Source organism: Heptranchias perlo, unplaced genomic scaffold (genome assembly GCF_035084215.1).
Source record: "Heptranchias perlo isolate sHepPer1 unplaced genomic scaffold, sHepPer1.hap1 HAP1_SCAFFOLD_59, whole genome shotgun sequence".
NCBI lineage: Eukaryota > Metazoa > Chordata > Chondrichthyes > Hexanchiformes > Hexanchidae > Heptranchias > Heptranchias perlo.
The window spans coordinates 2,660,277-2,672,366 of NW_027139612.1; the positions used below are offsets into that span (position 1 = coordinate 2,660,277).

General features: G+C 45.0%; 1 protein-coding gene and 3 non-coding genes across 4 annotated transcripts in view; 3 read left to right on the forward strand and 1 right to left on the reverse strand.

The window, feature by feature from the left end:
• The window catches only part of LOC137316335 (NACHT, LRR and PYD domains-containing protein 3-like), a 302,370-nt gene that overhangs the window by 87,123 nt on the left and 203,157 nt on the right, over positions 1-12,090 (forward strand). The window lies entirely within an intron of this gene.
• On the forward strand, positions 9,493-9,565 carry trnak-cuu (transfer RNA lysine (anticodon CUU)). Its single transcript has one exon. It is a non-coding gene; the product is annotated as a tRNA-Lys (tRNA).
• Positions 9,644-9,726, forward strand: trnal-cag (transfer RNA leucine (anticodon CAG)). The gene has a single exon. It is a non-coding gene; the product is annotated as a tRNA-Leu (tRNA).
• Positions 11,792-11,864, reverse strand: trnav-aac (transfer RNA valine (anticodon AAC)). The gene has a single exon. It is a non-coding gene; the product is annotated as a tRNA-Val (tRNA).

Here is a 12,090-nt window from a genome sequence, read left to right on the forward strand (position 1 = left end):
CCCCGGGACATTGAGAGATTATGTGAGTGGGTAAAACTGTGGCAAATGGAGTTCAATGTGGGGAAATGTGAGGCCATCCACTTCGGATCTAAGAAAGATAGATCAGAGAATTTTCTAAATGGTGAGGAGCTCAGAACTGTGGAGGAGCAGAGAGAATTAGGGGTCCAAGTACAGAAATCATTCAAAGCTGGTGGACAGTTACAAAAATGATTTAAAGGCTAATAGAATATCGGCCTTTATTTCAAGACGGCTGGAACAAAAAGGGGTGGAGGTATATTTCCACCTGCAAAGAGCTCTGGTTAGAGCCCATCTGGAGGACTGCATTCAGTTCTGGGCACTGCACCTCAGGAAGGATATATTGCCCTTGGAAGGGCTGCAGCGCAGATTCACCAGAATGATATCGGGGCTAAAAGGGTTAAATTATGAGGACAGGTTGAATAGACTAGACTTGTACCCCCTCAATATAGAAGATTAAGGCGTGATTGAATTGAGTGTTTAAGATGATGAAAGCAGTTGATAGGGTAGATAGAGAGAAATTACTTCCTCTCTTGGGGGAGTCTAGAACAAAGGGGTATAATATTAAAATTAGTGCTGGGCCGTTCAGGGGTGATGTGAGGAAGCACTTCTTCAGACAAAGAGTAGTGGAAATCTGAAACTCACTCCCACAAAAGTCTGTTGAGTCGGGGGGTCAATCCGAAATTTCAAAACGGAGAATGATAGACTTTTGTTCGGCAAGGGTATGAAGGATTCTGGAACCAAGGTGGGTCGATGGAGTTAAGATACAGATCAGCCATGATCTAATTGAATGGCGGAACAGGCTGAGGAGCTGAATTGCCTACTCCTCTTCCTATGTAACAGGCTCGTGTGGCTGACTGGACTCCTCTTGCTGCTATGTAACATATGCGAGGGGCTGAATGGCGTCCAAATCCTGTATAACAGTATCGAAGGGCTGAATGGCCTCCTCCTGTTCCAGTACAACAAGCTCGAGGGGCTTAATGGCCGAGTCCTATTCCAGTGTAACAGGCTCGAGGTGCTGAATGGCCTTCAGTTCCAGTATAACACGCTCGAGGGGCTGAATGGCCAGCTGCTGTTCCTATGTAACAGGCTTGAGGGGCTGATTGGCCTCCAGGTTTGGTGTAACGGGCTCGGGGGCTCAATGGCCTCCTCCTGTTGCTATCTGACAGGCTTGAAGGGTTGAATGGCGTCAAGTTCGAGTATAACAGGCTCGAAGGGCTGAATGGCCTACTCCTGTTCCGATGTAACAGGCTTGCGTGTCTGTCTGGCCTCTAGTTCCGGTGTAATGCGCTCGAGGGGCTGAATGGCCTTCAGTTCTCGTATAACACGCTCGAGGGGCTGAGTGGCCTCCTCCTGTTCCGATGTAACAGGCTTGAAGGTCTGATTGGCCACCAGATCTGGTGTAAGGAGCTCGAGGAGCTGAATGGCCTCCTCCTGTTGCTATCCGACAGGCTTGAAGGGTTGATTGGTGTCTAGTTCCTGTATAACAGGCTCGAAGGGCTGAATGGCCTTCAGTTCCCAGATAACAGGCTCGAGGGGCTGATTGACCTCCTCCTTTTGCTATTTGACAGGATTGAGGGGTTGATTGGCCTCAAGTTCCTATATAACAGGCTCGAAGGGCTGAATGGCCTCCTCCTGATTCTATGTAACAGGCTTGAGGGGATGATCGGCCTCCAGTAACGATGTAACGGGTTTGAGGGGCTGAATGGCCTCCTCATTTTCCTGTGTAACAGCCTTCAGAGGCTCAATGTCCTTCAGTTCCCATATAAGAGGCTTGAGGAGCTCAATGGCCTCCTTCTGTTCCTGTCGAACAGCCGTGAAGGACTTACAGCCATTTTGTCCAAGATGTCCTGCGAACTTGCCACCATTTTGTCTAAAAATTAGATCCGGACCTTTCAGGAGCGAGATTAGAAAACATTTCTACACACAAAGCGTGGTAGAAGTTTGGAACTCTCTTCTGCAAACGGCAATTGATACTGTCTCAATTGCTAAATTTAGATCTGAGATAGATAGCTTTTTGGCAATCAAAGGTATTAAGGGATATGGGCCAAATGCGGGTATATGGAGTTGGATCACAGATCAGCCATGATCATATCAAATGGCGGAGCAGGAACGAGGGGCTGAACGGCCTACTCCTGTTCCTATGTTCCTATGATATTATTTGTATGGAATTACGACAGGCATTTGATAAGGTTCCACACAAGAGACTGTTGGCAAAAATGAAAGCGCATGGAACTTGAGGCAATGTATTGACATGGGTAGAGAATTGGTTAGGAGATAGTATTCAGAGAGTGGGGATAATGGGTACATATTCCAATTGGCAGGAAGGGACTAGTGGTATCCGCCAGGGATCTGTAACTGGGGTCTCAGCTTTTCACCATATTTATCAATGACTTAGATGAAAGAACAGAGAGTCGTATATCCAAGTTTGCTGATGACACTAAGTTAGGTGGTACAGTAAGTAGTGTGGATGCGACTGGAAAGTTGCAAAGGGACATTGATAGATTAAGTGAGTGGGCAAAACTAATGCAGATGGAGTTCAATGTGGGGTAATCCACTTTGGACCGATGGTCAGGGTATTTTCCAAATGGTAAGAAGCTCGGAACTGTGGAGAAGCAGAGAGAATTAACGGTTCATTTCCATAAATCAGTAAAAGCTAACGGATGGGTCCAAAAATAATTTAAAAGGCTAACGGAGTGTGAGCCTTTATCTCAGGGGCTGGAATATAAAGAAGTGGAAGTTATGTTCCAGTTATATAAAGCTCTGGTTAGAATGCGTCTGGAGTAACTGCGTTCAGTTTTGGACACTGCACCTCAGGAAGGATAGATTGGCCTTGGAGGGGGCGCAGAGCAGATTTACCAGAATGTTACCGGGGCTAAAAAGGTCAAATTATAAGGACAGGCTGCATAGACTGGGCTCGTATCCCCTCGAGTATAGAAGATTGAGGGGCGGTCTGAGCGATGTGTTTAACATGTTTAAATGATTCGATAGAATAGAGAGAGAGAATCAATTTCCTCTGGGGAATCAAGAACGAGGAGGACATAACCTTAAAATTAGAACCATGCCATTCAGATTCAAAATCAGGAAGCACTTTTTTACACAAAGGGCAGTAGAAGTCTGGAACTCTGTCCCCCAAAAGGCTGTGGATGCTGGGGGTCAATTGAAGCTTTCAAGACTGAGATCGATCGATTTTTGTTGGGTCAGGGTATCGAGGGATCGGGAGCAAAGGCGGGAAATGGATTTGAGGTACAGATCATCCATGATCTAACTGAAGGGCGGAACAGGTTCAAGGGGCTGAATGGCCTCCTCCTGTTCCCAGTGGAAATGTTGAGAATATGTTTTGTTGAGGCTGTGACGTCTGGGGCAACCCCTGTCCAAACAAGGCAGGCCAAATTTTGGAGTTTAATAACTTTGAAATGAACATTTTTCTTTTGTGACTTGTGCAACTTCGATCAATTGAATAGTTATGAAAGAGAATCAATGCAGTTATTCGAACTTCTGGTTAATAATCAAATTAGTAGTGTAGCGGTTATCACATTTGCTTCATAATGTGAAAATTTCCTGGTTCGATCCAGTGCGGGGACATTATGTTGGGGCAAATTTATTTTTTCTCTGTGAACTAGCCGATCCTGTTAAATTTAACACAAATTCGTGGTCTCACGAGCACTGAACATTTTAAACCGAGCCCTTAAAAATACAGTGTGTAAAATGAGAAGGGATAAAAAGTTCATCGCATAAAAGAAATTATTAAAGTTTTCCAACTTCCCTTAGTCGCCTTTCATTCTGCAAAATAACGTTATCGGTTAATTAATGGTGATTAAAACAATGATTTTTTTTTCCCCACAGAGTTTGAGTAAGTTCATGCAATTAATGTAACAAGTTTTCAAAAGTTGCGTTTTGACTGGGATTCGAGCCTGGGCATAGTGATGAAAGCGATGAATCCGAACCACGAGACCACAAGGTATGGTGGCTAGTTAGTTTATCAGGTATCACATGGATTTCCCTTTCGCTGTGATTCATCTTTTAATTCGTTTTAGCTGATTGAGGATATTCCCGTCATTCAATAGGAATAAAGTACAATAGGCTCAGGAAACAGTAGCGCCTCTGACTCCCGATCAGAAGGCTGCGTGTTCAAATCACGTCGGGGTCACACTTGTTCTCAGCGCTGGTAGGAGTTTGAATAATTCCGGAATTCATATTGCATTGCCTTTTTCACAATAAACAGAACCCTGCTCTGAATTCTGCTTCACTACTTCCCCAGTGTCAGGGAGAGAAGCGTCTGATTCCCTCATTTATTTATTGCAAGAAACATACACAAACAAATTAATTAATTCAAAATCAGCCTGCAGCTCCACACGCACAGAGATAATCACAGCCAGAGAGACAGACAAACACCGGGAAATAGACAAACCGGTTTCTCAGAGAATTACCTGTACCTCCACGGTCGAATGTAGGGGCTTTTGTTGTTCGCTTTCGTTCCACACTTGGAATTCAGGAGAATCTGGTACATGGCTTGTCGGCAAGGCACGGGCGCGATGGCCCGAATGGCCTGCTTCTGAGCTGCATCCTTCCTGATTCAAAATTCAGCCCCTGGGGCGGAGCCAGCAGCCGCCTCGCTGCAATAATGGACCAAATGGAGAAGTTTCAGCATGCCCTGCTAACTCGATCGGTAGAATAGGAGACTCTTAATTTCACAGCTCGTGGGTTCGAGCCCCACGTTGGGCGAATTCTATTTTAAACTTTGACACTTGCTTGACTGTCAGTGCAAGAGACGATTCTGTCAGTGCCGCGTCAGTGTGCAATGGTCAAAACTTCAAAAGGAGCAGAAGGTTATTCGGGGTTCAGATACACAAACCTCTCTGATGAGCCTGAGATTTTGTCAGAGGTTGGTGCTTCCCCTTCATCTCTTGCCCTCTGACGAGGCACTTGCTCCGGTTTCAATTTACAAACTGGGTGAGTTGGTGATCGGGTGTAGGAGAGCTAGTTTGTGATCTGCGTAGGAGACTCAGCGGCCCCGGGTGAGAGAGAAAAAAATCAGTCCAGGCCCGGCCCCAATCTGCGGATGTGGAAGAAAACACGGGAGGAGAGTGCGGTGTGACGTCCCTGTCAAACAAACTGCCCGAACAAAGCTGGCCACAGTCACAGAATCAGAATGGCTACTTCCTGAGTGGAGGGGGAGGCCGGTTCATGTGGAAAAGGATCCGGACGAGAATGATCTGATTCATTCGGTTCGGGGAGGGAAATTAAGGAGCTCCTTCGGAACGTTAATTACTTGAAAATGAAGACTTTTTCCTGTGTAACTTGTGTGGTTTTGATGAATGAAATGTTTGTAAAAAGGCATCCGTGGGCAAGGATTGAGAGCTTTTAGGACAAGAGGGGAAATGAGGAGTTTTTTTTCACACAGAGGGTTGTTCCGATCTGGTAGCCATTCGCTGAAAGGGTGGTGGAAGCAGCTTTCATAGGAACTTTCAAAAGGCAATTGGACAGGTACTTGAAGAGGATTGATTTGCAAGATTACGGGGAAAAGGCTGGGTTTTTTGGACGAAATTGGACAGCTCTTTCAAAGAGTAGGCAAGGCAACACGGCCGAATGGCCTCCTTCTGTGCTGTAAAATTGTATGATTCTCTTGCATGATTTTAGTGTGGGACAGGAGAGATGTTGTTTAAAGAGAAGTAAAAGTGTCCAAATCCGAGCAGAGAGAGGTGACTGGTCAGTTCCCCTCTGTCCAGTATAAATCACCAGCGGTTTTTTGTGGTGTAGTGGTTATCAGTTCGCATTGCAAGCGAACAGCCCTGCTTTCGATCCTGGGCGGACAATTTATGTTGCAATTGCTGTTCACATTCTATATTAATGACTTGGGTGGGGGACCGAGTGTAATGTATCCAAGGTTGCTGATGATAAAAAGGTAGGTGGGAAAGTAAGCCGTGAGGAGGACGCAAAGGGAGGTGGACAGGTTAAGTGATTGGGTAAGAAGGTGGCAGTTGGAGTATAAGGTGGGAAAATGTGAAATTGTCCACTTTGGTAGGAAGAATAGAAAAGCAGAATATTTTTTAAAAGGTGAGAGTCCAATAAATGTTGTTATTCATAGTTGGGTGTACTTGTAAACAAATCACAGAAAGTTAACATGCAGGTACAGTAAGCAATTAGGAAGAACAATGTTATGTTGGCCTTTTTGCAAGGAGGTTGGAGTATAAGAGTAAGGAAGTCTTGCTGCAATTAAATAGGGCTTTGGTGAGAACACACCTGGAGTACTTTCATGTAGTCTACTTGGATTTTAGCAAGGCTTTTGACAAGGTCCCAATTGGCAGACTGGTCAAAAAAGATGTGATTGCACTAGAGACGGTAGAGAGGAGATTTACGAGGAGGTTGCCAGGGCTGGAGATTTTTGGCTGTGAGGAAAGATTGGAGAGGCTGGGGTTGTTTTCTTTGGAACAGAGGAATCTGAGGAGTGATTTAATTGAGGTGTACAAAATTATGAAGGGCCTAGATAGAGTGGATGGGAAGGACCTATTTACCAAAGCAGGGAGGTCAATAACCAGGGGGCATAGATTTAAAGTGATTGGTGGAAGGATTAGAGGGGAGCTGAGGAGAAATGTTTTCACCCAGAGGGTGGTGGGGGTCTGGAACTCACTGCCTGAAAGGGTGGTCGAGGCAGAATCCCTCGTTACATTTAAAAAATACTTGAATTTGCACCTGAAGTGGTGCAACCTGCAAGGCGACGGACCGATTGCTGGAAAGTGGGATTCGGCTGGGTGGCTCATTTTCGGCCGACGCGCACGCGATGGGCCGAATGGCCTCCTTGTGTGCCGTCAATTTGGGATGATTCTGCAAAAGTGGCAAGTGTTTTTTTGTGACAGCAAATTCCCTGACCGGGAATCGAACCCAAGCCGCGGCGGTGAGAACGGCGAATCCGAACCACTGGACCATCAGGGAAGGCATGAAAAATTTCTCAATATATCTGGGAGTGTTTGTATTAGGTTCAAATAATATTTATGGTTTCGTGACTCTGTTAGTTGCAAATGTATTTACATGAATCTGTATTATTTATTTATTTATTGAGGTGTATATATTGTAAATCTACTTCTGGCGCTGATAAGAGTCCATATAATTCCGCAATTAATGTTTCATTTGCGTTTTCACAATAACAGGTCTGTCTCACTGGTTCCCCAGTGTCAGGGAGGGAAGTGTCTGATGCCCTCTTTTATTTAATGTTACAAACGGAAGACAAACGCTCGTATTCGTTCAAAATCAACCTGAAGGTGGACACACACACACAGATAAACACAGCCAATGATATGGTCGTCATGTTGGGATTGCTGCACATGCATACCCACGGGCGAGTTTACTGCAATGATAGACAAGAGCGGCTGAATTTTTCAGGCCCGGTTAGCTCAGTCGATAGAGTGTGAGACTCTAAATCTCAGGGGTGTGGGCTCAAGCCTCATGTTGGGCGTGCTCTGATTTAAACTTTTTATGTTGCTTTCAGGGGTGAACCCAAGCTCTGACTCCCCCCGACATCCCGTGCAGTGTCACCGCGCACATTGTGGCCGCGCCCGGGCTTATTTCTCACTCTCTCACCCGGGACCGCTGAGTCTGCTACACCGTGATCACCAACTCATCCAGTTTGTGAATTTAAACCGGAACAGGTGACTCGCAAAGGGCAAGAGAAGTAGGGAAGGCTGCAACCTCTGACAAAATCTCATTCCCATTAAAGGTTTGTGAAACTGAATCCCTAACACTTTCTGCAACTTTAAAAAGTTTTGACATTCACTGTACAGGACGCGGCACCGAGAGACTCGTCTCTGACACTCACAGTGATGCGTTGGAGTGTTTTCACTCGTAAAACAGCTTTTGTGATATTGTGATATTGTCTTTGACTCCCTCACCAGCGGAAAGGGTTTGCCTATCTCCCTTTCAAAATCCTAAAAAGCCTTCTATATTCCAGGAAATACAAGTTTCTAACCGCTCCTCATAATTTAACCCTTCGAGCCCTGCTAACATTCTGGTAAATCGGGGCCGCGCTCCTTCCAAGGCCAATATACCCTTTTGGAGGAAAAGGGAATAACATTTAAAATGAGCGTCACTGAGGATCAGTTTTCTGTCGCTCAGAGTTATCTGCTTAATGAAGTAAAAGATGCAGCTTACAAAGAACAAGGGAGCAGCCACTGTCTCCTTTTTTGGCAGGAGAAGAAAATTAACCTGGATGTTTGTGGAGACGAAGTTCCAACATAATGTTTCCGCCCGGGATCGAACCAGCAACTTTTCGCGTGTAAAGCAAATGTGAGAACCACGACACTACAGAAACCGATGGTATCTTGTGCAACGCAATGGGCAACTGAATGGTGTCCTCTCTCTGCTCGTACTTGGAATGTGTTCTTTCAAGTACAGCAAGAGATTCAGACAGTGGCTGCTCCACCTGTTCTTTAAAAACTCTCAGGGTAGTGGGTTTGAGCCTCACATTGGGCGAGTACCGTTTTAAACTTTTATGCTGCTTCCACCGGTGAGCCCCAGCTCTGACACTTCCCCCACCCCCCTCCATCTCACCGCGCACGATGGGGCCACGCCCGGGCTGAATCTCTCCAATCAGGTTTCCGCCCCAGTTGCAGCATGAAATGGTCCTTATCAAAGTCACAATTGATACCCAATGTGACTACCACCATGATAAACTATCCCTCCTCATCCTTCTCAAATACAATATCTCACCGTGCTGTTACGCTGTTAGACGAGTTTCCTCTCTCTGCTCTTATTTGCAATGTGTTGCTTTTCCGACTGATAACACTTAGTATCATTGTATTCTGTGAGTCCATGAGAGGAGATCATTCGGCCCATCGTGCTGTGCTGGGTCAAACACACGTATTCGTTCAAAATTCGTTCAGAGATGGATTGAGTGCCTTGTTGTCAGAAAATAGCCTGAACCCCCACAGTCTGCAGCTTTCCTCCTCGCTATCAACCACACGGCCTATTTTTGTGTCACCCGCAAATTTCTTAATCATGTCCCCAAAGTTTCGGTCCAAATCGTTAATGTAGAGCATAAAAAGCAAAGGACCAAGTATCGAGCCCTGCGGCACCCCACTGGAAACAGCCTTCCAGCCACAAAAACACCCGTCGACCATTACACTTTCCTTCCTGCCACTGAGCTAATTTTGGATCCAACAAGCCACATTCCCTTGGATCCCATGGTCCTTTCCTTTTTGGACCAATCTGCCATGTGGGAATTTTTCAAAAGCTTTGCTAAAATCCATGTAGACGACATCAATTGCGCTACCCTCATCGATCCTTCTTATCACCTCCTCGAAAAATTCAATCAGGTTAGTCAGACACAACTTCCCCTTAATAAATCCATGCTGACTGTCCTTGATTCGTCCGTGCCTTTCGAAGTGACAGTTCATCCTGTCCCTCAGAATTGATTCCAATAATTTGAAATGGAGTCTTTCTCCTGCTTGCTGCAATAACAGATAAGGTGATTCAAGGAAGCAAGCCCGGCTAGCTCAGTCGGTAGAGCATGAGACTCTTAATCTCAGGGTCGTGGGTTCGAGTCCCACGTTGGGCGAGTATCATTTTAAACTTTTATGTTGCGTTCACTGGCCAACGGTGCAGAATTGATGCAGAATGAAACATTAAATTTGTAGTCAGGATGGCCGAGCGGTCAAAGGCGCTGCGTTCAGGTCGCAGTCACTTCTGGAGGCGTGGGTTCAAATCCCACTTCTGACAATCCTTATTTTTACGAAGACGTGAAAATATATTATTTGTGGATTGTGCTGCAGCTGATTTTTCGACCAAGTTGATTTACTCCTCCCACAAAAGCAACTGGCTTTGTGATGGAATTGTGACTTGAGAAGTTTCAAACGGTGAAATGTTTGACATATTAATGACCTGGACAAAGAAATAGAACAACAGTGGGAAACATTTAAAACGGTGATCAATAGAGTCCAGGAGAAATATATCCCACTAAAAAGCAAGAACAAACCAGCCAGAAATGACACACCAGGGAAGAATAAAGAAACAAGGGCAAAATTGAAACTGAAGAAAAAGGCACACACGAGACAATAAAGGAGAGAGGGGAATGTGAAAAGACTGGGAAAGAAGTCCAAAGAACTATTAGAAAGGCAAAAAGGAATATCAAAAAAAGAAAAGTATTCTGGACACATCAACAGCCAAAGAAAATTTCGGATAGGAATAGGGCCACTAAGGGATACACACGACAAACTCACAGGAAATGACAGCGAAATGGCAGAAATATTAAATAATCACTTTGCATCAGTCTTTACCAGCGAGACGAGTATTGTGGGCGTGACAGTAGAAGAAGAGATCAAAAAGATATGTAAAGACATTTAAGATCGAAAGGGGGAGATAATTGATAAACTAATCAATCTTGGAGAGGAAATTTCCAGTTAGGAGCCTAACCAGAGTTTCAAACCGCTCAGCCACACTAATTTCCGTATTACTGTTCAGGAGCTTATTTCACAGGGACACGAATACTGCGCTCCATTTAGGGAGGCTACGTGAAAGGCGGAAATTGATCTATTAATAGAATCATAGAATAAGATAGCGTCATTCGGCCCATCGTGCCTGTGTCAGCTCTCTGAAAGAGCTGTCCAGTTAGTCTCACTCGCCTGCTGTTTCCCCATAGCCCTGAAAATGTTTCCATCCAAGCGTTTATCCAATTCCCTTTTGAAAACTGTGAGTTAAGAAAAACAATATTGAAAGGGGTGCTGGGGCCTCTGCAGCGTCGATGTAGAGTGTGTGATGATTGAAGTTATCAAGATGGTTGCTTTACACATGGTATGTTGTGCAATCATCCTGAAATATCTTCAATATCCAATACAAATTGAATTGCAAACCTGACGGACCAACACTGGAAAACAAATCACGAGTGAACGCAAATCATCTGGGACCCGTTTTTAGCCTCACGGCACTTTAAATAAAGTGAAATAACTTTGCATTGAAAGGATTTGGAACTTGCGTCTGTGCCTTGATCTGTTCCATTTCTTAAAGTTGCTGGCGTCTGATGATGGACACGCCTCTGCTCCCTCCATTGCACAAGAAATGAGGTGTTTGACGTTGACGGGACCTGTTGGTTATGAGCTCATCCTTTACATTGAGTGGGTTCGTGTCCTTTAAACGGCGTCAACTTTTGCCCAGCGGTGAACTTCGCAGCAAACAAGTTCATCACCGTCTCACCGAGGGCACTGACTGACACGTTTATCGTTATTTCTTTCAGACCGAAATAAATAGGAACCGTGATTTTAAATTTGCACTAAGTGATTTTTAGGTCGTCGCCTTTAAATGTTTCAAAGGCGAATCCGAATTTATGATAGTCTGGCCATTTCACCAGCCGTGTTGAAAACAGAACATGTCTCTAACTTTCGCGTCTTTTTTCGAAAGGCAAAAAACATATTTCCCATGACCTCTGAAGGATGGGCAAGTACATTTCAGAAATCAGAAGCAAGTTAACCAGCCTTTTAATCCGGAGTCAGACCTTTGCGCCACGCACTCTGAAGACAGGATCCTGGATGTTATTATATTTTTGAATGTTTCTTAAACACCGTTTCATATCTTGGTTGAATGGATGAGTCTTATCAAATCTCCGCCAGGTCCCACCGGGTGTGAGACAGTATTGGAAGCAGCCTTCACCCCCAATATCACGCTGGCTTTCATCGCCTGCTCTCAGCGGACTGCATCAACAGGGCTGGGAGATATGGACTTTGTTCACATTGAATGAGCAATGTGAATCGTTAAATATTTAATCATTTTTAATGGGGACAAGGTTTCAAAATATTTCCGCCCGGTTTCGAACCGGGGAATTTTCGCGTGTTAGGCGAACGTGATAACCACTACACTACGGAAACCTGATATCTGCAACCTCGTGTTAGGGATATAACCCCTCAGCCAAACTAATTTCCGTATTACTGTACAGGAGCTGATTTCACAGGGGTGCATTTACTGCGCTGTATTTCGGAAGGCTGCAGAGAAGGATCGGTGGAGATGGTCAGGCAGGGAATCCCAGAGCATCGCGCCCACACAAACATTTCACTGTTTTTTTTGCATGTGCCTGATATCCGATGGCAGTGTAAA